The sequence below is a fragment of the Pinus tabuliformis genome, chromosome X, assembly GCF_031772625.1.
Source record: "Pinus tabuliformis cultivar Carrire ecotype Pingquan chromosome X, CPIR1, whole genome shotgun sequence".
Lineage (NCBI taxonomy): Eukaryota > Viridiplantae > Streptophyta > Pinopsida > Pinales > Pinaceae > Pinus > Pinus tabuliformis.
This window is the reverse complement of record NC_142308.1, coordinates 1,314,861,876-1,314,886,896: the sequence shown is the minus strand read 5'-3', so window position 1 is coordinate 1,314,886,896 and position 25,021 is coordinate 1,314,861,876.

The following is a 25,021-nucleotide window of genomic DNA, read 5'->3' as shown; positions in this document are numbered from 1 at the left end:
CTTAGATTGCATATTTAGGAATTGTATATCTACATCACGCGGTGAACCTTAAAGGCAAACTTCTTAAGAAAGATCAATTGTAAAATAAACTTCAATGAACATAAAAATGCTTTGGAACCTAACGCACAAAATTTAGAAGTCTAGGATAGAGACATATTCTGGCGTCGTAAAGCCTGGTAACTATCGCTTTCATCATAGGTTGGGTGATTCCTCCTCTTTGAGACGACAAGTGCCAGTACGAACTTGTGCTCCCACATACCATCGAGTATATATTGGGAGACCATAATAGGCTACATCCTTTATCCTTAGGAAGCTGTGTCTGCCGCCCTATCGATCGCAATGCACTGAACACAGCATTCGAGAAGATTGACTGTCGTACCATAAAAAGTATTCTGCAATTTTGTGATTGGTTTGGTAATCCCTCTGTCCAGATTTCTAGAGTAGTCACTTTCGTTCCTTTTCAGACTCCTTAAAAGAAAAGGTCCATCTGAGCACTTGTCACTTCAGGCTCATTAAAAATTGAAGGCAATTATATTCATCTTTAGCTTTTTCTCGACTCTTAAAAATTGAAAAAGAAAGTTGTGTCAAAGCATCATAAGATTTATTTTAATCGAAATAACGTCACTGTTCCCTTGTTGGTCTTAGGTTGAGAAAATGGAGTCTACCAATCAAGGATTTCCCCTTGGGGGAAATCCTAGTCCTTTCTCCTCTTGGGGGGATGTTGGTGCTCCACACATGGCCACAATGTCCCTTCCAGGACTCACAATTGGCCTGCCAGTATGGCTTTTCTCGACATCTGTCGTTCAAAACACCACAATTCCTCAGCAATACAATCAGCAACTAAATGAAGTTTCTCCCCAACCTTCTAATTCGTTTGTTTCTCCCTCTCCTTCTTCCTCTTCGCTTGGTGAAGCTAATAACGCTAAAAACCAAGTAACTGAGAAGAAGAAGAAAGGGAAGGAGAAGAAGAAGAATCCGATGACAAAAGGGGGCAACCATGCATCATCTAGAGAAAATCCACACACTACACTTTCCAAACCTAAATCTCCATGTGTCATTTGCAAGGGAGACCACTATCATCGAGATTGTCCCTGCATCCCACAGATCCCGAGGGATTGGTCTCCCCGCTTGCACAAGCTGGTGTCTTCAACCGCTGACGATCATGTTGAAAGCACACCATCAACTAGCGAAAATGAAGCCAACGGAAAGAAAGGAATATCTAAATTTCCTTGTAGACTATGTGAAGGTGATCATGTCCTCCACCATTGTCCTTTCCTAGATGAAGCTAAAAGAGTCTTGGATAACCGTCCTGCGTCACCGCAACGACTTCCTCCTGGATACAAGAAACTCCTGTCGAGTCCATCACTAGTTGAAAATACGACTGGCACACCGTTGTTGTCAGTTGAAGCACCTATCATTGAAGATAAACCCTCTGAGTCCACATGGACCAAACTCAACAGGTTGAGATGGCAGTCGACCCAATCTTGTCTTCAGAGGGTCCACCTTCAGATGATATTGTCACCAAAGAGAATGAGAATGACACCGTTCAAATTCTTTTCGTAAACACAAACTCTGATGAACATGGGGGCAATCTACCCATTCCTTTACCGCAGGAAGGAAGTTCATCAGAAGTTTATTCATCCATTTATTCGGTCCCACCTCCAAGCAATCTAGTCATTTCCTTTGATTGGAATCTACTAGGCAGACCCCGCCTACCATCTAATGTACCATTCCAAATCATAGTACAAGCTTACAGAATGATCATGGTTGGTACTATCATAGATGAAGGGGCTTCTATGAGTATCCTTTCCTCAACTGCTTGGAAAGCGCTTGGTTCGCCATCGCTTCTACTTGAGATTCGAAATCTAACAGGCTTCAACAAAGGAACCAGTCGACTGTTAGGGATCCTTCCAAATTTTCCTATAACTTTGAGAAGGAAAACCATTCATCTAAATGTGATGGTAGTCCAAGGACCTTTAGATTACAATCTACTCCTTAGGCGTGACTACATTTATAGCATGGGAGCTATCGTTTCCTCACTCTTCCGAGTGATGTGTTTTCCACATGAAGGCAGAGTGGTCCACCTAGTTGACCAGCTTTCATTCCCTGGTTCAAACACAGCTATTAGTCAAATGCCATCCCTAACTGGTCTTTTTGCACAAGGAATGTCTAATCAATCTCCAGTCTTTCCACCTGATGATCGCGAGTGATTTGGTGAATGTGATTGAAACCCAGGAGGCATGCGCCCTGGTCTTCTTCGGCAGGAAAACCCCAGATATAAGGTAGGTTTCCGCATAGGAATATGACTAGTTTGACAATCCTGTCTGTTTAGGAAAATGGATAAGACTGGAAAAGGATTCCCCCGTCAAAGGTTATGTGATTGGCAATGACAACAGCCACCTTTGTCCATTTCGATGGACATCGCCAAGGAAGTGTTTTGCCTGCGATGCGGATGGAACAATATTGCTAATGCAAGGACTTCTGTATGCTAACCTGGAAACTCTACATCATTATACCTGGGGGCATGCAAACTTTTTTTCATGCAAGTGAAAAGTGACCATTTATTTTCTTAGTTTGTGGGCTCTTAACCCTTTAAACTCGTAGGTTGGTCATTCCTAGCTTGCATAACGAAAGGCTCCAGGAGAAAAGTTGCACATGGGGCAAGCTCCCTAAAAAATGAACCTACTGATGAGACATCCTTATTATACGACTAGCATGAGCAGTTTTACGCGAAGTTCAAGCTCGTTAAAAAATAAACCTAGCAATGAGAAAATGTTCCCCCAGAGTTTAAGCTCATTAAAAAATGAACCCCACCTTCAGTAAATAATCTTTGCGATCGCATAATTATCAGCTTTTGAACCTTGGTCGTGTTCTTACCATCACCTCCACTCTTTTTTAGCCAATCATATGCCTCCATTTGATTTTTTACCCTTTTGAGGAACAGCTGCGATGAGTGATCCTATTAGCCACCTTCTTTACAATATCATGATTGAAAAGTTCTAAACCTTACGTGGAACCAGTTGCTATCCAAAAACATCACTCGTTCCTCAAAAAACGAGTCTCCTTTAAGATCTTTTCATCTGACTCATAAAATATGAAAAGATTTCCGAGCAATTGGCCTCTCCATCTCGTTAAAGCGATCAGAAGTGCCATCCCTCCTCTAGATTCTAATCTTTTTGGACCTAAGGGATTATTACACAAAAATATCGAGTGCTTGTCTTGTTTGGCTTGTTAAAACTATCAAAAAAGTCATCCCTTTCATATTATTTTATACTTTTTCGGACTTAAGGGATTACATTACAAAAAAGGACCACTGGAGTTGCCTTTCTGTCCCTTTTTAGACTCTCTAAAATTGAAAAGGACCGAGTTATCTTTGTTGTTAAACTCATTAAAACAATAGCGACAAACTTGTCCATGCAAACAAGAGCGAGTTTCATTGTCGCTAGGCTCGTTAAAACATAGCGACAGGTTTGCCCAAAGGGAAAATTATAGAACAAGCATATGTTATCCTCCTCAAGCTTGACAAAAATAAAGAGGTACTGGTCAGTAATGACTGGGGAAAAAGGGAAGAAAACTTGAATAGCTTCATTGGTAGCAGGTCGCTCTTGAACATGACACTTTCACTCCGTCACCATGATTGAGTCGGGTTGGGTTATTCCATTCACCGGTCATATCACCATTGGTCTATCGTACCATCCACCTTGGGGTTAATGCTACCAATCCATTTCAGTTTCGTTGGTATATTCAAGAGAAGTCGCTCAGAGAATTGACCAACCTAGCTAGTGCCTCATCAGCTGCAATACCTTCACTCTCCATTTTTCATGACTGCCACCCTGAACCTTATATCATCAGATCGTTTTCACCTCCACGAAATCATTTGCTCCATTCCATGTCATAGATGTGGGATTCATTAAGGCCCTCCTACGATGGGTCACTTCTTGTCGACATCAGCTCATTATCCAAGAAGTTGACTTAGGAACAACCCTTTCAGTACTTTGAAGCTTGCATGCCTCAATGGAAAGTTTCTCACTTCCGGCGACAGGTTTACATCAATGGCCTTCGACCAAAAGACTTTACGTGGTGTTTGAAATCAACTCATGTATTCACACCACGTGAATTGTACTGCAGTACCTTGAGGATCATCATCATTATTGGTGATTCCTCTCGCGCCTGTTAACAGCTTACATCATTGGCTGGTAATCAGGCGATGTCTTTCCATGTTCGACATCAGAACATATTTTCACATGGATCGACTTGTACTTCGGGCGAAGATTGAATGAGTTTGAAGACTCTGGATCTAGTTTCATCCATCCGGGCTGCGATATATTTAGGAAAATAAAGACATCAAATGTACATCACAACTACACAGATAATCATCCAAACTAAAGGATGATGGCTCTACAAGAATCATCAGTCTACCACACAGACAGTTGTCTATCTTATGTACATAAATATGAATTTATAAAGCTGAACATGGGAATGCCCGCCTCAGCTAGATCATGAAAATATTGTGAAGATAATGTATTGTATTGTATCTTATTATAGGTCACCTTCCAGTTCGAAAAACCTCGGATCCTCATTATAAAGCATTTCACACGACATCAAAAGATTTATGACCTCATGCTTTAGGGGGCAACTGTTATAGACATATTTGGGCACTGCAACCCCAATCACATATGTCCATAAACGAAAGGCTTCTAAACCCCTAAAAGTGTTGTTTCATACCCTAAAGGAACAAGGTTAGCTGATTACATCATCTCCAAAAGTTCTCCATGAAAAACTACTCAGAACTGGTCAAAACAGGACCATACGGACTGCTCCATGCGTAGGGTGCGATGCATCTCACCTATTACACATGAGGGGTGCAATGCATACTGGAAAGCCCTTCTGTAGGGTGTGATGAGTGAGAGCAGACAAATGGCAGAAGCATTTTGCTAGGTGGAAGCCCAAAGAATCTTCTAGAAACTGCTCATATGACACTTGCCTCTCTAAATTCGCCCAGGGATGAGTAAGAGATCTGAAATCTCCAAGTGGAACCAAGAACTATCAGTGAAATGACACTAATCGAAATCCCAAAAGCTGAATCACTCTCCTGTAAACATCTATATATGGATCCCTCATCCTAGAGATCCAAAGGCTGGAATTTTGTAATTTGCAAGGAGGTGTTGTTGGTTTCTCTTTGAAGACATTGTTGGGTGATCTTGCTTTGTATGAGGTGAAGAGGGCTTTCATGCTGGGAGGATGATGCTGGATCAGACAGCTTGGTTGTAATCCTCTCTTCTACTACTTCTATCAATAAAGCTATTTGAGTTTTCCTCCATATGCTTGTATATCTCTGAATCTTGTATTTGTATATGCATTTGTATGGTTAATGTACATCTGATCCTACATTGTTTATGGTTATAGATCTCTATGCTTTGATGGTATTTTTCTGCCTTGACTCTACAGGTGTTCTTTGAAGTAGGACAAGTGAGAAAGGAGTGGCGAAAGCTCTATCAAGGGAGAGAGGAAACAAGCAAGGAGACTAGTGAAAGACTGAGGTTGGTACTCTCTGCTTCTCTCTCATCTATCTCTCATAAAGGAAAACACAAGTAACTTTAGTTTGTTTGTTTCTAAGATAGCTACCCATCTTAGTGGGACTAGCAGCTCTGAATGGACACTAGTTTTCCCAATAACACCATAGTACGGAAGATTGGAAAGCATAAAACAAGGACGGGACGGGAGGTGAGATTGACGCACAAATAGGAGAGTATGAAATGGATCAGGTCATTTTGGACCTGGGGACAGATGCGAATGTCCTACCAAAGTAGACTTGGTAGTGAATGGGGAGACTTGCGCTACAATGGTCTCCGATTCAGCTAAGGATGGTGAATCAGCAGAAAACCATCCCCATGGGGCGGCTGCAGGGGGTGACCGTGGATATTGAGGGAGCGATCACACTGACAGATTTTGAAGTAATAGAGATAGTGGATGATAGAAATCCCTACCTTGCACTCCTAGGAATAGACTGGGCTACTGATATGAACAGGGTAATCAATCTGAAGAAGTGAAAGATGATATTTGAGAAGAAATCGGTGCGTGTAATAATACCCCTCGGTCCTGCTGAAGGATCGCACTATACTGAACCTATCCGTGATTATGAGAGTGATGAAGACCTGGACTATATCTATAAGATAACAGTGCAAGACCAAGATTGGGTGAATCCCACAGTGGATGGACGATTATGTGGGATCACGAGAGTTCCTGCACTTTGGACTCCAATGAATAAATAGAACGCTGGCAGAATCAGTTACATGAAGTAATTACGCTGAATTGCAACATGATGACCCGGTCGCTGCGATGTGTGTTGTTAGAGGTAAAAAATATGCCTATTTATGATGGTCTAAATGAGGTAGATATCTTTTGGATGCATTTGAAAGGGAGGTACCAGAAAAGTAGCACTTCCAGGCCTTGGACTGGGCACTGCGCGCTACGCCCGCAAGATGGTGGGGTATGCGCAAGGGAAGCTTTAATGATTGGTGTGAATGTAGGAGGATGATGAGAACACAATTTGGGAAGCCTAAGATGCGACTGATAGATAAGTATGATGCGCAGAATGATCTACACGCGCATCTAGACAAATGGACACAGGCTTATGGAGAAAAGCCCCAACCTGAGTGGGTGCACCTGTTCTGTCATACCCTGGATGTTATCCCAATGAATTGGTATATAGAAACAGAGCTTTGCCATGGGATAGGTGAATGGGATATCCTACACAAAGGATTCATGATGACATTTAGTTTTGAGGATGGGTTTGACAGTATTGATGAAGCACTACAAGAGGTGAAAGTAGCCATCTTTAGGATACCGCAGGATCCGTTAGACCTTATTCAGTCTGAATGGGCTACTCAGCTAAGTCACGCACTCGAATGTTATAATATAACTGCTAAAGCAGAGGACGAGGATCCATGGAAGATTAACATTCCAGAAATAGAAGGCCATCGTGAGGTTCAAGGACCGTAGATTGAGAACCTTGATATAACCGCGTTGGTGAAAACAGAACAAGTGAATATTGGTACAGAGGCAGAACCCAAATTCGAGAAGATTGGAGACTACTAGGATGATGTGATGGTGGATAAGGTTGCTAAATTGCTCCGAGAATACCAGGACTTATTCCCTACCAAGTTTACGGATCTTAAAGGAATAATCGGAAACCTAAGAGTAATGAAGATCACTTTAAAGCCCGACGCAAAGCCAGTTAAGCAGAGGCCTTACCGCCTCAATCCAAAATACAAGGAGAAGGTCCACTTAGAGCTAGACAAGATGCTAGTGGCAAGCATCATTAAGCCTATGGAAGAATCCAACTGGGTAAGCCCAATGGTGGTGCAAGAGAAGAAGAAGGATGAGATAAGGATATGCATGGATCTCAGAAAACTAAATGATGCTTATGCGCATGATCCTTTCTCAACTTCATTCACGGATGAAGTGTTGGACAATGTAGGCAACCAGGAAGCATATTCCTTCACTGATGGGTTCTCTGGGTACCACCAAATCAAAATCACACTGGAGGATAGGAGCAAGACAACCTTCGCGACTGAGTGGGGTTGTTTTCAATACACTATAATGTCATTTAGATTGAAGAGTTCACCTACAATATAACCACCCGTGGTTGTTGCGGCATTCAAGGAATTTATTCATAAGTTCCTGGAGGTATATTTTGGTGACTGGACTGTATTTGGGCTAGTTAAGCACCACGTAGCAAGATTGCACTTGATGTTGGATACCTGTCAAAGATACCAGATCGCACTCAATCTCAAGAATTGTCTATTTTGTGTTCCTTTTGGGAACCTATTGGGGCATGTGGTTTGCAGACAAGGACTGATGGTAGACCCCACGAAGATTGCAGTGATACTGAACTTAGAAGCACCGAGTGTGAAACAGCTGCATGCTTCTCTGGGACATACAAGATATTACAGAAAGTTTATTAAATGTTATTCCCAGATCACTGCACCTATGGAAAAAAATTTGAAGAAGGATGTCACGTTCTACTAGAACGATGACTATAAGAAAAGCTTGGATATATTGAAAGAAAAGATGGTTACCGCACCGATTCTAGTCTTCTCAGACTGGAAGAAAGAGTTTCATGTACATGTCGATGCGTCATGCATAGTGCTGGGGGTGGTACTAACATAGGATGTTGGACAAGGCTTGGACCATCCTATTGCATTCGCAAGCTGAAGATTATCCAAAGCAGAGAAGAACTATTCTACCACTGAACGTGAGGGGCTTCTATGGTGTATACGCTCCAGAAGTACCAGCACTACTTGCTAGGAGGCCATTTTAAGATGTATACGGATCACTCTGCACTGAAGTACCTGGTCAATAAGCCTGTGTTGGGGGGGGAAATCTATAGATGTCTCTTATTGTTCCAAGAGTATGATTTTGAAGTTGTTGTGAAGCCTGGATGATTGAATGTGGGACCAGACCATCTGTCGCGCATCGAAACAAGGGAGGAACCTACTAACTTGGAAGAAGGATTGCCTGACACGCAACTATTTGCATTGTGTGTCATGGATGGTCATTTTGAGTATATAATACACTTCCTAACAATAGGAATTGCAGTGGAAGGATACTTTTTCCAGCAAAAGAAGGAATTAGTGGTGCGCGTAGCAGATTTATCTGTCATTGTTGGGCATCTACACAAGATGGGGACTGATGAGATATTGCGACATTATGTACTTGAGTTCGAACGAAGCAAAATCCTCGCAGATTCTCATGGGGATGTTGTGGGAGGACATTATGCAGGGAGAGCAACCGCGCAGAAGATTCTACGCGCAGGGTTCTGGTGGCCAACCCTTCATCAGGATTCAAAAGCATATTGCAAGGTGTGTGATGTATGTTAAAGAACGAGAAGGCCATCGCGGAGGGATGAAATGCCTTTGAATCCACAAATGACATTGCAACCCTTCGAGAAGTGGGCAATAGATTTTGTAGGACCCATTCAGCCACAAGGGAAGACAGGAGCAAGGTACATTATCACTACGATGGAGTATTTGACTCGTTGGGCAGAAGCACAGCCGGTGAAGGATTGCACAGGCACAATGGCTGCGAATTTCCTATTTGAGCATGTACTGATGCGATTTTGATGTCCGCAGATCTTGATGAGTGATCGTTGTATGCACTTCCTAAATGAGACGATCAGCGCACTCACAGAGGAATTTCAGGTATATCACCAGAAGAGCACACCTTATCACCCACAAGCTAACGGGATAGTGGAGGCATTCAACAAAGTGCTTGAAAATGTGCTGACCAAGGTTTGCAATGCTCAGCGAAGTGATTGGGACCTACGCATACCTGCAGTATTGTGGGCTTATCGAACGACATGCAAGAAGTTGATGGGACAAACCCCTTTTAGGCTTGTCTATGGTGTGGAAGCCGTAATGCCTATGGAATACATCATACCTAGTCTACGCATAATGGTGCTCATAGGTATGACGAATCGAGGAACCCTGGAAGAGAGGCTCGTGCAGCTGGATGAGCTCGAAGAAGAAAGATTTTTGGCTGGATTTCACCAGCAGGTCCAAAAGCAGCGTGAAAAGGCATGGCATGATCGACACATCAAGCTACGCACATTTAAGGTAAATGATCTGGTTTTGTTGTATGATAGTAAGTTTGATAAATTCCCCAGAAAATTCAGGATGCACTGGTTAGGGCCTTATGTTATTAAGGAGATTACCGACGGAGGAGCGGTACAGCTGGTCAAGTTAAATGGAGAACCCTTCCCAGGAAAGGTGAATGGCAGTCACTTGAAGCCATACACCGACGGTTCAGCCATGTGACTAAATGAAAGTAGCACAGTCTTAGCGCTCCAGGAAGCTGAAAGGAGGCGCGGGACTATAAACTACACTGCCCAAGTTGGGGAGATGCGTGATTGGAAGATGGTGCGAAGTAAGGACGTGTCACTGGGTCCGCAACAGCATGGAGAGAGTTGCACTACCCAAGGAAAATTCGCACATGTCAGCTGGAAAGTGATTGTTAAAGTCACTGTTCTTGAAAAGACAGCAGAAGTAAGGCCAAATGGAGCAAGTGGCCAGCATTTAAGACGAACTTTATGGCTTAGATCCATGAAAATCTACCACCAATCGGCATTAATGAACCGATTTCGAGGGGAATGGTCAGATTTGAATTCAAATTGCCCTATAAATTACAAGTGGTCATCCAGCAAGAAACACTTGGCATTTTAAGTATTCAGCTGTTGAGCTCTCGGACGCCTATGGACCCAGAGTTTTTCGCAGCTCTCAAACAGACTCCTATGGTTGCGAACCTGCCTGAGACGTTGCAAGTACTGATAGAGAGTGTTATGTCATCACCCCTAGAAGTTATCAATACACAGCAAGGGGTAGAAGAGCTGGCACAAGAAATGGAGAAATAGGTCGAAGAAGTTTCCCCAGAAGTAGTCGAAGTACTGGCAAAGGTCCTTAAATCTCCAAGAACGCCGAGACCGAAGCCAACGCCAACCAAGGAGACCATGAAACATAAGAAGGGCAAGCAACCTACCATCCCAGTGCGTGCATCACTGAGATGAAACCCAACATAGTCCACTACCCAGGAGAAAGGCCAGGCTATAAACCTAGAGGCAGAAGAGGAGGATATCAAAGACATCCCCATGGATGATGAAGATGTGGGAGTGGAAATAGAGGAGGTTGAAGCCTAGGGTGTGGACCCTATTACATGGTTGTCGGAGTATGTCCCTGCACGCAAGCCTATGTCCAAGGTCCCCAAGGACATTTATGAAAGTAAGACTCCCTTGCAAACCCCATTGCTACCAGATGAGATCACTTTTGATGGTCCGCGTTTGGCACAGGTGCCAATTTTGAAGCTCGAAGACTGGGACTTGGCGGACCATGAGAAGTTCCCACACTTGGTGACCGAACAATTGATGTGCCACATCATAGACACACAGACGAGGATGACTGCACTAGACCCACGGAAGTGGCTCAAAGGAGTAGAGAAGGTAGGATTACTCAACCTGCTCTGGGTGTCACACTATAACCGCACCTCAGTGACAATTTTAGTCATCAAACAGCTATTGTGCTTGGTACATGATGGGTGTTTGTGGCTGGAGGAGCCGATACCCATCACTGATATATTGATTCACTGCATAACATGCCTACCATATACAGGAGAAAATCCAGCAATGATCTTTGGTGGCAAGGGTGGCGAGCTGGTACTCGCAGAACCAATGAAAGAGAAGTTCAAATTGGTGAAGAAGTCATGCGAGTATGCAATCTCTAGCATCTGCGACCCCGCTATGAAGGTGGCAACGTAGATCCTTGTAGGGAAGGTGATGTGGAAGTGTCGTGCCGACGAGGTGCCAGCACCTATCGTCGCGCTCGCACAACAGTGTGCAGAAGGAGTCCAGTTTAACTGGTCGGACTACCTTCGTGGCAAGTCCTTGGCAAACTACTGCGAAGCACAAGAGCAAAGCAAGACATTCCACTATGTGTGGCTCTTGCTATCGATTGTGCTCATAGAGTGGGAGCTACCAGAAGAGAGCCAATTCCCCTCAGTCGCACCAGACCTTCCTAAAGCAGTGAAGTACGCTTCGCTGTGGGCGACGAAGGACGCGAAGCGCATCTGGGACAGCAAAATCTTTTGGATCTTGATGGAAATGAATATCAGGATGGCTATCAATCACAAGCCACAATTGTTGCCCACGGTATATGCTAACCTGCAAAGCTATGCTAAATTCAAAGCTAATTTCCATCGGATATCAATCAAGGCATGGAAGGACCCTGCGCAGAAGTGGTACGACTTGTCGTACCTAGCCACAAATGATGCCATTGTTGCAATGTTGGATAATTGGCCAGTAGAGTGGTGCACCACTACGGACTTAGCAGTGGGTGGAAGCAAGTCTGATGCACAAAAGAAGAAGGACGAGGCCAAGCTAAAGATGGCACAGCTCGTCGAAAAGAGGAAGAAGGAGGTCGTTGAGAAGGTCAAGGTAGAAAAAACAAGGAAGGAGCCAGGAAAACAAACAGGTGGCACAGAGTGGGGCTCTGACAAAGGCACGCAGTTGACTTCACCTAAAACTAAAGAAGAGGACACAAATCAGCACAGCGCAGACCCTCAGGAGATGTCCAGCCGCATTAAGCACCTGAGAGAGCTAGAAAAGGGAGGGTCCAGAAAGAAATCAAAGGCGACCAAAACCTCGCTGGACCCTATCACACTGACAGAGGGAGATTTATACAACATCGGTGACACAGTCAGAGATGTCGCCATGGAGGCCCTGCAGCAATTTGAAAAGCAGCATCATATCATCCTAGGGGCCATCTAGACGGGACTACAGGAGTTGCAGACCCGTGCATCGCAAGTTGGTACGTTGTCTACTAGCTTGGCTATCAACACATCAGAGGCTATCGATATGTTGCGCATGAAGGCTTCCAGTGCACTAGTGCTGCCAAATGGAGCACTAACAACAGAAAATGAGGTTGATAGGCCCATTGTCAATGCCTTGAAGGGAGTAGGACTGAACCTGGTAGCACTCCTGCACGAAGCACTCCACTCTTTGTAGGATGGAGTAATAGCAGAGCTGAGGTCCCGCGAGCACCGCACCCTCCAAGTGATCAATGAACAGAAAATCAAAAATGAGTAGATGGCCTTACAGAGGGATACTGCCATCGCTACTGAGGCCAAGGAAACCAGCCATAACAAGAAGATCATATATGTCAAGGAGGAGGCCTGCCAAATGGTCCCAGAATTGGCCATTTCGGGGGAGGAGCTAGTCAAGGTCCGCATCCATAAATTAGCCACAGGGTTGCATGACACTCGGATGGAGATGGCGCGGGTTTAGTTGGAGCTGAACTTGCAGATTACAGAGCTCCAGTTGAGGGTTTAGCCTTCAATGCCACTAGAGATAAAGGAATAGTGGGTGGCTGCTATCACAGAAGCAGTCGCGGCAGTGGAGAGTGCAGTAGCAGACTGCACCCAGTTGTTTGAACAATCATTTGAGGTCCTGACCAGCTTGCAAGAGGATCCAAACATCCAGAGGCTCAAGACGGAAGTGCGCGAACTCTAATAGCGCTATGACAAAGTTAAGGGCACAGCATGAACCGTCGCACTGACACAGAGGTTAGCCAAGCTGTAGGAAGCCAAGCAGCTGAAGGAACAGGTGGACACAGCGCTGCGTAAAGAAGCAGTGTTGAAGGCGTGACTAAAGCCTTGGTTGGAGGAAGCATATGCAGTGATAGGAAACATTGAAGGCAAGCTTGCAACTCTGCAAGCAACTCAACAACAGCTTCAGGCTGATAGCACAGGGGCAGTAACTGAGAAGATAGTCGAAGAAGTAGGCAGTAGCTCAGTGCACAGCCGAAGTTGCAGCCATCAAGGTCGAGCTAAACAAGCTTCGCGCAAAGATCTCCGTGCCTACCGAGTGACTCGAGGGCGAGTCACGATGTTTTTGTTGGGGCCCTGTTGGGAGCGGGATCCCCCAAGGGCAGTTTTGAGGCTAAAATCTCATGTTTAAGTCAAGTTTTTGTAATATTATTGTAGATACTCCGCATTTTGTGGTCGCGGAGCGCAAAGGTATTATGTGTCACAAAGGGTAGTCCGCCCTTAGTTTTGTAAAGTAAAGTCAGTTGTAAGAGATCTACCCATGGTCTGCAAACCATGGGATTGTATAAAAAGAGCTAAGCTCTAAGTAGTTAGAGGCATCAATGGAAGAAGTAAGAAAGTCATAGCTTTAGAGCAAGAAGTCTAAGTCTTGGGTTGTAGCGTAGGTAAAGGCTCTGCAGCTGAGTTCACAGAGGCCTAGGGTAGAAGTCCGCAACTAAGTGGGCGGACCCCTACAACTGTGTGTGCAGGGTGAATAGAGTCTATAACACTTGGAAGATAGTAATAAAAGGAGTTCTTTTACAATTTCTGTGTAATTGTTCTATTGACGGGTTTGGATATTTTGTGTATGAATTTCCTTTATTATGCTTCTATGTTGCACGAATGAATATAGTTACATTGAATAATTAAACGCAATTACGAATATCTAATTACGCGGTAATAAACTTAAGTATTCGACAAAATAAGCAAATCACTTAGGGTAATTAATGAATGTACACGGTGCGCTACCATAGCAACGTGAAAGTACCTAAGCCCTAGGTTAGGGCTTCTCGAAGGTTGATCGTATACTTTCGTGAAGGTATTGAAAGCCGGAATAGAGGGTTTGTCTTACAAGCCCTAGAGCGAGATCACCTGCACGAAGGCATGGATAGAAGAGATCAAAGAACATCACAACCATCTTAGGGTGCGAAAATTTGGTTCCAACATCCCCCATACTGCTTTAGGTGAGACTTCAATTTGTATTCCGCGAGCTGATGTCGAAAGGGCTAGTAGTGTAGAGATTTGTTTGCCTAAATAACACTGAACCTGGGTCAGGCCCCCTTAAGCCAACAGGTCCTGTGAATAGAGATTAGGTACATATGTCGGTATGGTTAAGAAAAGTCATGTACAGTTTCCATACCATGGTATTATAAATACCAGGTGTCTTTACCATGGTATTAGCCCATAGTAATGAGCGCGACAATGGATATTTGATTCTGTCAAAGAATACCATCGACATAACTACGAAATTGGCCTAAGTTATTGGCTAAGGCCTAAGCTATATAAGGAGATGGAAATCAAAGTGTTATGTGTGCATGACTTTGTTTGTTAGTGAATTGTTTGATATAAAATAAGTGTGCACCAGGGAATGTGATGATGGATCAGATCTTATAGATCTGAAATGACTACACATTGAATAATATGCTTATGGGTTGATAGATTTGTGATGATGATGTTATGATGTGTGTCTTTTACAGTATGTGTCTAGATTTGGGTTTGATTGATGATCTATTGCATAGTGAAGGTATTATTCAGTAGTTACATATATATACATAGTTCTTCTTCAGAAATATCGTGTACATACACGGATCAGATTTTGGGTAGTTACGTATCAATTCTATAGTATGGACAGACATGTACACGGTTATGCTTATTTAAAGGTGCATACATATGTGGAAGTTTCTTATAAGGGCCATGTACATATGCTACGGTTTCGATATATATGATGTTTGATCAATCTTGTTGTGTTTGCTACTGTCTATCAATGAAGTCTTCCATGATGATCTATGTTTGATAGTGTTCATTGATGTTGAACTGATTATGTTATGAAATATTGAATAATTATGATGGTGCTATGAGATGTTCTATATTTGGTTCAGAGATCTGTGACAAGTTCAGTATGTGTTTCAGTGATTGATTTCAATAGTGTAGTGATTCAATTCAAGGGTTCAATGTTTTGAGATATGTATGTGGGTTAGCTGAAAAGAAAGCACATATATATGCAGGTATCTCTCATAATAATATCATATATATTATGACATAAGGGTGACCAGGGTTTGGAGTGACAGGATCTAGTTTCTATGATGAACAGTAGGTGTTCTAACATTCTAATAAAGAGTATACAATGAATTAAAATGATCTAGCTTTTTTGGTTGTTTGAGATGTGGTATTTGGTTCATTTAATGATTTGGTGATGAATTTGGTTCACTGTTTTGATACAGTTTCAGTTTCAGTATTGTTTTCTGATATTTGGAATGGATCCAATTTGAAATATTCTAAAAAATGATCCACAAAGAACACAGGATAAGAGGGTTGTAGCTCCCTTTCAGTAGAAGCTGGAAAATGAGAGAAGGTTGTAGCCTTCTGTAGGTAGGTGCCTACGTACTGGTATGAGTCTGCACCAGTACAAGTATTGTAAGAAAATTCTCTTTATAATAAAATAAGAAGATAGAGACGACAACAGTGGTGGTTTTTTCCTACATTGGGTTTCCATCTAAAAATCTTGGTGTTCATTTGTTGCTTCTATATGATGACTTATTTTGTTCTTGTTGCACATGATCACTATTTAATTAATTTTTATTGAATTACTGATATACTGGTTTAAGTTAAACATATGATGAATTAACTAAAATAGTTAGTGAACTAGATATATGGTACTTGTCTTCATCACAATCATGTACATACGCAGGTTTACTTCATAACAGTCGCATACAGAAATATGAATAAGAAAAGAAAATTTTAAGTAGTTTAAAATACTGATTCACCCCCCCCCCCCCCAAGTATTTTTCTAACAAAAAGAAGAAATCTAGTATTTTTTTATTGTATTTTTTGCTTATCCCCTTGTAGATTTATTCAAATTTCAAATTTAGACACTCATTGGATGCATAATTAAATTATGCATCCAAAGAGTACCCATTATGCATACTTTTGAGAAGACTCACATTGACAAAATTGGGAGATACATTAAAATAATGTGTTCAACACATTTTTTAATGTATCTCCAAATTTTATCAATGTGGGTCTTCTCAAAAGTATGCATAATGGGTACTCATTGGATGCAGAATTTAATTTCGCATTCAATGACTGTCTACTCTTGAAATATTACATTTACCTCTTTTTTTCTTTCTTTCTTTTTCTTTCTTTTTCTTTTTCTTTTCTTTTCTTTTTTTTCGCTCCAAAATATTACATTTACCTCTTTTTAAATTTAAAGGATTTTGATTGGCTTACATATTATGTATGTGAAAATTTCATGGGCACTTTTAGGTTGAAATTTCCTCTAATGGATGACTTGTACATAGAGTTTCTTTGAGAAGTGGAGACACTACCACTATGTCTTTAGCACTCATAACAAATATTGCATTTTGATTTCTTTCCATCGTCCAAAGGGTTTCTTGAGATTATGGAGTCTTCATGAGCCACTTTGATCATCAGAATCCATCATTCTTTCGATTGTCGCAACATGGTACCCTTGTGCCTTTTTGTCTTCGAGATGCTTCCTTTTGTACCCTTTCTTGACATATCTCCTCACACATATTTTCCATGCTTTTTTGAACACCTACAAATGAAGATCACTAATGGAAAGAAAACATTAGCCCAAAAATATTCTAGTTTATCATGCTTCTTGTAAATTCTTTGTCTATGGATAAGTAGTGTGCAAAGGGGAAGAGAGATACCTTATGAGTGCACTCGTAAGATATATGAGAGGGCTTGACGGATCACTGAGACTACAGAGTGTGTAACTCTGGAAAGAAGGAGGCTTGATGAAGGGCACATGGCGTAGGGACAAGTGACAAGGTAACATGATTTTTTATTGGGAATGTGTTTTGCGTTAAGAGTGTGATGTGTGCTCAACTAGAAGAGAGAGGCTTGGGCTAGCGCAGACTGCAAAGACAAGCAACAAGAAGGAGGATATGTTGACTGATAGTGTATTCTACGTTGGAGAGCGAGGAAGCATTAGGTTTAGCACAGGATGTAGTTTCAACTGGAAAGGAGAGTCTCCACTAGGCCTTCAGAGTGTGAAATGCACTCTTCCTCGCCTAGTGGGTAGGCTTGTAAAGTCATAAAATTGTTTAGGCCTTGGAGGGTGGAAGCTTGGAAAACACGTAGAATCAGGAGTAAAATCAAGTGTGACACCTCTCAAATAATCAATAAGGCTTAGACAAGAACTAAGAATAAGAAATATACATCAAAATACCAGTTCACAAACAATCTCCAATTACAATAGACAAAGTATGTTCAGTTGCAACCAAAAGTGTTGTTTTGTTGCTAGGAAGTGTACTATTATTCCAAAGTGAGTGATTGTTGATTCTAATGATCCGACAACAACTAGGAAGGAACATGGACACTTGAAACATGTTTGGAAACATGAAATGTCACTTGATGACCAAAAGAGAAACTTCACATGATAGGAGGTAGGCTCCAAAATTTAAATATAGAAAAATTTTGGAGGATGTTGTAGCAGTGTCAACACTTGGTGACACATTGGGTGAATTTTAGCTTCTTTGTCTAAGAATAGATTTTAGTACAAAATCAACCCTTTAGGATATATTTATTTATCAAGGAGATTTCCCTAGCTTCACCACTTAACCCGGTTATAGATGTAGTACCCATATCCTCTTTCTTGATTTGACACAAAAAAACAAAAAAAACAAAAAAAAATTCCATTCCACAACTTTTTCGATCTAGGAGAAGGGTAATCTATAGTCACAAGTTATAGTCATGAGTTAAAGATAATCAAAGTCTTAGTTTTCATCTTTGGTGTTGCTCTGCTACCAACGAGACTATTCAATACCCCAGTGGAGTCACTACAGGAAGACAAGCATCGCTTCATTGCCAACAAGGTTGTTCAGTACCTGTTGACGATGTTGGACCTGCCAACATTCAGGGGATCACCCTGATATGAAGTCCCAACTAGACCTCACACCATTTGGTTTGGAAGTCCCATCTGGTATGATGGCCTGGTTGCCATTGTCTTAAGGATTTGCCTCAACGCTTGCTTGTCAACACAGGAGAGTGGTCTGCTTTGTCTTCGGAAGTGAGGTTCGCGTGCTTGGTGAGTGTAAGTGTACTTGTAACATAGTTACCAATCAAACGGGAACTATTACCTCAAAACAAGTACTTGAGCCCAAAAATCCCCAAAAAACATGAAAAAAACACCTTGAAATCGAAATTTTTTTTTTTTTTTTTTTTTCAAAAAAATAACTTGAAATCGAAAAGTGTTGATGCCGAAATAAGTTTTTTTTAAGGTACATTTTCAACACTTTTAAGTAATGACATCAAAAACAAAATATCATGACTCTGAAAAACTTTAAATTTCCAATGATTTTCAAGCATGACATTAACGATAAAATATCACGCCTTTTAAAACCTTTAAAATTCCAACGATTTTTAAGCATGACATTAAATTTAAAATATCACTTCTTTGAAAAACCGTAAAATTCCAACAATTTTCAAGCATGGTGCTAAGAAAAAATATTTTTAATTGTTTTTAGCCATAACATTAAAGATAAAATATCACGACTTAGAAAAACATTAAAAATCTTGACAATTTTTCAACCATGGAATTAAAACCAAAGATTATGACTACAAAACAATCTTAAATTTTCAAAATATTTTAAGCATGACATTATGGAAAAAATTTATGACTAAAAAAACTTTAAAAATGAACACCTGAATGAAAGAGTTATTATACCAAGAGTAATTTTTTTTAAATGTTAAATGTATAGCGATTTTGAAATCTTAGCCTAACACAACTTGATACATTGTGAAAAAAATTTAAAAATCAACTATCAAATTGACACGCAGTGTAGGTGAGCTCAACCCATTGTAATGAAAACTTAAAGACCAACCATGAAATTAACACATTGTGGGGCAGACTTGATTCATTATAACGAAAAATTTAAAATCAACTATCAAATTGCACATAATGAGATCGGGTTGCTAGACAAGCATAGCCATGTCTTACTGGCTGGCAACCACCTCACGCGACACATACCCTAAAAAATATGTGTGTGTGTGTGTGTGAGAGAGAGAGAAAGATACATAAGAAAACAAAAATTCAAATATTGAAAAGAAAATTAAAAAATAAAAGTAATAAATCATAAAAAAAAAACATGACAAAAAAATCAAATATAAAAAATATATAGAAATTCAAAAATTCAAATATTGAAAAAAATTAAAAATAAAAAATAATAATAAGTAATAAAACATAACAAAAAAAATCAAATATAAAAAAAATATAGTAATGACATAAAAAAATTAACTATAAAATGTAAAAAAAATTAACAATACCACGTAAAATTGAAAAAAAAAAAAAAAAAACGTAAAATAAAATAAAAGCCAAATTAAAAAAATAAATAAATAAATACAACAATAAAATACAACATTAAAAAAATTAAAAACTTAAAAAAAAAAATTCCCCGGCCACCCCAAGGCCCAACTGGCCAAGGGTGGCAAGGGGACGATTCATGACAAAAAATAAATTAAATTTCATAAAATATTAAAAAAAAAAGAACACACAAAAAAACCACAAAAATGTAAAAAAATAAAATAAAATTAAATTAAATTAACTTGTAAAAATAAAAAATTTAAATAAATAAATAAAACAAAAAATGAAATAAAAATATAAAAAATAAACATATATATATATATAGAAAACCATTTTTTAAGTTAAAAAAACAATAATAATAATAATAATAAATAAAAACATCATTTAAAAAAATGTTAAATAATTATCATAAAATAAAATAAAATTAAAAATAAAAACAAAAAAAATTCAAAACAATTAAAAAAAAAATTTTAATTTTTTTTTGCATTATATTTAAACTTTAAATTATAAAACAATTTAAAATAAAAAATATTTAAATTTAAAACTTAAAATAAAAAATATTTAATTTGAAAAATTATAAAAATTAAAAAAAAAAAAAAAAAATCAAAACAAACAAAAACAAAACTTAGAAAAAAAATTAAAAAATTAAAAATAAATAAATAAACAATTTTAAAAAATAAAAAAATTAAAAAAAAAAAAAAACAAGTAACAAAATATATATATATATATATATATATATATATATATATATATATATATAGATATAACAATTACAAATTTATTGATGTCGCGCCCCTCCCCTCTCGCCTCCCTCACCCACCTCCGCTCCCCCTCCCTCCCCTCCACTCTCCCCTCCCCCACGCGGCCCCCATCCCACCGCCCTCCCATAACCCCGCCCCTCTCGCTTCCCTCACCCACCTCCGCTCCCCCTCCCTCCCCTCCCCTCTCTCCTCCCCCACCCGGCCCCCACCCCAGCCTGCTCCCTCACCACCCTCCCCGTCCCCCCTTTACCCCCCTCCCCTCCCTTACCCACCCGGGCCCCTAGCCAGGGGCCAAGAGGTTGTAGGACGATTCCCAGAATTAGCCTACGGCCGCTAGCTGGGGGACCGGGCAAGGAGGGTAGGGGAGGGGGGTAAGGAGTGGAAGGGGAGGGCGGTGAGGGAGTGGGGTGGGTGGCAGCTGGGTGGGGGAGGGGAGAGAGCAAGGGAGGGAGGGTGAAGCGGAGGTGGGTGTGGTGAGGGAGGGAGGTGGCGTGGGGCCCGTGTGGGGGAGGGTAGGGAGGACGAGCGGAGGTGGATGATGGAGGCGAGAGGGGAGGTGGGCGCCGTTAATAAATTTGTAATTGTTTTTTTTTTAATTGTTTTCTTTTATTTTTTTAAATTGTTTTTTTTTTATTCTTTTTATTCTTCTTTTTTTTTTTTTTTTTTTTTTTTAATTGTTTTTTTAATTTTTATTTTGAGTTTTATTTTTTTTATTGTTTTTTTCATTGTTTTTTTATTTTTTTTAATTGTTTTTTAATTTTTAATTTTTTTAATTGTTTTATTTTTATTTATTTTAAATTGTTTTTTTATTTTAATTTTTTTATTTTAATATTTTTTTTTTTTTTGGGGAAATATTTTTTTATTTTAAGTTTTAAACATAAATATTTTTTATTTTAATTTTTTTTATAATTTAAATTTTAAAATATTATTAAAAAAAAAAAGACTTTTTTAATTTAAATATTTTTTATTTTTTTTGAATGGTGTTTTTTTTAATTTTTATAATTTTTATTTTTCATTTATTTATTTCTTTTTTTTCTGTTATTTCTTTATTTTTATAATTTTAATTTAAAAAATAATAATAATAATAATAATAATAATTCTGAATTTTTTTTTTTTTTTCTTATTTAAATTATTTAATTTACATAATTTTTACTTTTATTTTAGTTAATTTTTTTAATTTAAATTTTTTTTCTTAACTTTTTTTATTTTAATTTTTTTTGGGTAATTATTTTAAGTTTTTTTTTTGTGATGAGGGTTTTTTTTATTATTTTTTTTTAACAAAAAAAAAAAAAAATGTTTTTAGTTTTTTTTGTGTGGATCAATTTGTTTTTCTTTAAATTATATATATATATATATATATATATATATATATATATATATATATATATATATTTTGAAAAAAAAAAATCAAATTTTTTTATTTTTTAATTTTTAATTTTTATTCATTTTTTGTTTTTGTTCATTAATTTTTTATTCAATTTTTTTCTTTTTTATATATTTTTTTGTATTTGATTTTTCTTTTGTCATGTTTTTTTTTTTTTTTTCCTAACATGTTACATGTTTTATGTTTTTTTTTTTTTTACTAACATGTTTTTATTAATTTTATTTTTGTCATCCTTTATGTTTTATTTTTATGTTTTAAGTTTTTTTTTACATTTTTACATGGTTTTTTTTTAATATATTTTTTGTATTTGATTTTTTTTGTCATGTTTTTATTATTATTTTTTTAATGTTTTATTACTAACATGAAAATCACCAACATTTAAAAAAAATTATCTACACTTAATTCATTAGAAAATTTAAAGTGTAAAAACTAAGCCCTCTCAACAAAAAGGGTTGATGTTCATCAACACTTTTCAAAATCAAGCCCCAGAAGAAGTCTCAGACAATTGTGGAGGAGCCACAATTAGAGATGTTGAGAGGAGACCGAGTGGAGGCATCCACTCATGCAGATACCTCCAATAGGGGGAAATTTCGAGCCAAGTGGGCAGAGGGAGAACATGCAGCCATACCTCCAGGTGTGAGTGGGGCGATGTGAAGTGATAGTCCCAAGAAGGCTGAAATTGGGCAGGGTCCATTGAGAGGTTTTATCTCATGGATCATACCTTGCTATGGGAGACTAAAGTACATAGTAGTGGGAGGAATCAGTGAGATTGATGCAGTCAGAGATCAAAGTGACAGAGGCTAGAGCAGTCAGATACTGAAAAGCACAGAGAAGGATTGACAACAGTGCAGAAAGGCAGAGTTAGCAGAAGCACAGAGTTTTTAGTTGACAGAGGCAATAGCAGTCAGAGACTTTGATGACAGATGCATCATACTGATTCAGGTTGGATGTCTTTTTTGTTTCTGGAGTTGCTAGAGCAACAACACTAGAGAGAAGTGTTGCATGCAGAACATTCCAAAGGTTCAGGATCAGGATCGAGTTGAATTCCTTTCTTGTTGAGAGGGAGTGTTGAAAATAGCAACAAGAAATGATAAAAATAGAATCCAGAATATTCCAATTTTAATTTGTCTTTGAATTAAAATTGAGAATTAAAATTCGAATTTAGTCTCACCATCTTCTTGAAAAATAATTAATTAATTCATTATGGATTAATTAGTTGGAGAAATTCAAGTTAGAAGTCTTTATGAAGTCATGCAACATTTATCCCTTAAATTAAGGAGATTATCCCTTAATTAAGGAGATAAGTTTGAGTTATATTTGAGTTGTAATTAGTTAGCTCAGTTTACTGAGTTAAGTCTAGTTAAATTAGTTCCAAACTGTTTGAGGAACTAATTGTGAGTTATCAGTCAGTTGATGCATGCATGCACTCAACCAGTGTACTCCAGATAACTGAAGATTCCCTCATTAGAAACTCATGCATGTCTATTCTGAGAAAGACCCAATTGAGCTAAATGTCAAGGACAGGTTACTATCAGTTGCATGTGTTTTCCTATAAAGGAAACTCATCCATGCAGTCAAGGAAAGGTTCCTTGAGGATTTTGTAGTTCTGATAGTGTGTTAGAGAAGTGTGTGAGAGCAGTGTTACACTAGGTGAAGGAGATCATCCCAGAGGTAACTACGCAAGGAAATAGGAGCTTGGAGGGCAGAGGAGAAGGCTTGTGAGAAGCTTTGATTACCTGTGAGTATCCAGGAGGATTGTACTGAGAGCTGGCTAGCCGTGAGAGCTAGGGCTTTGTATAATCTTGATGTATTTCCACCTTGTATGATAATACAAATAGTGGGGTTTTTAGCTGAGGCTTTCCCCTAAGTATTTTCTGTGTTTCATGTGTCTTGATTCTTCTTCTTATGGTTATATGTGTTCAGCTCTGATTCAACTCAATCTTTAAGCTTCCGCAAGTTTGATAGTAGAAGTAGGTTATAGTATTTTGCTTTGGTATATTGCATTATCAAGTTAATCTATAGTCAGATTTTCTACATAGATCTCAAAGGTAGATTTGTAGAGAATTTGCAGGAAATTCTACATGGTAATAGAGCTGAGTTTATCGGAGCAGTGAACAATATACGGAGAAGAGAATTTGAAGTTTGAAGTTTGGGGTTGTAGGTGCAAATCGAATTCATATCATACTTCAAGTTGGTTAATGGAATTCTATGGCTTGAGACTCGATTATGCCTTGGATGGCAACTCGAATTACATAGCATGGAAAGATCGCATGGAGGCTGTATTAGAAGACAATGGCTTGAAGGATTTCATTGATCAAGAAATCCCAAAGCCAAGTTCAACTAATGCACAAGAGTTGGCTGAGTGGAAGAAGTGTGTGGCGAGGGCGAGATGGATCATCCTTGAGGGAGTTCGAGACCATATTGTCTCGAGTCTCCATGGAAAGGATACTCCATATTCAATGTGGAAAACATTGAAGGACCTCTACCAAAACAGTAGCGACTAGAGAAAATTGGTGCTCAAGGACAAGCTTTGAAGAATCAAGATGGAGAACGGTGATACTATTTGCACATATCTGAACAAGCTCACCACTTGCAGAGATGAGCTTAGTAGTGTGGGAATAACTACTGTTGATGATGATATGGTGAGCCTTGCTCTCCTTGGCCTTCCAAAGAGCTGGAATAGCTACCAGGACTCTGTGAATGAAAGGGAGAAACTGTCGGATTGGGAATGACTGTGGTTAGATCTCATGCAGGAGGAGCACACAAGATGGTTCTTCATCCAAGGATGATGATGAAGAAAATCTGGCCTTAGCAAGTAAGGCAAAGAAAGGGAAGGAGAAGGATTCTCATTCCAAATCAAATTCTTCTCATGGAGGGAAGAAGGTTGACAAGTCTAAAGTGAGATGCTTTAATTGTCATGAGATGGGTCATTATGCGACTAATTGCCCATCAAAGAAGTCCAAGAAGGGATCTGAAGGTGAGGCATTAGCATCTCAGTTTGAGATGGAATTCACCCTCATCACATGCATGGTGTCATCAATGATGGGTTGTGGTTGGTTTCTTGACAGTGGAGCCTCATTCCACATGACCAGTGATAAAATTTTATTTAGTGCCTTGGAGGAGAAAGAACTCAAGATGTGCATAGAGATGGGTGACGATGAAAGGTATAGTGTTTCAGTAGTGGGCACGGTTGCTTTT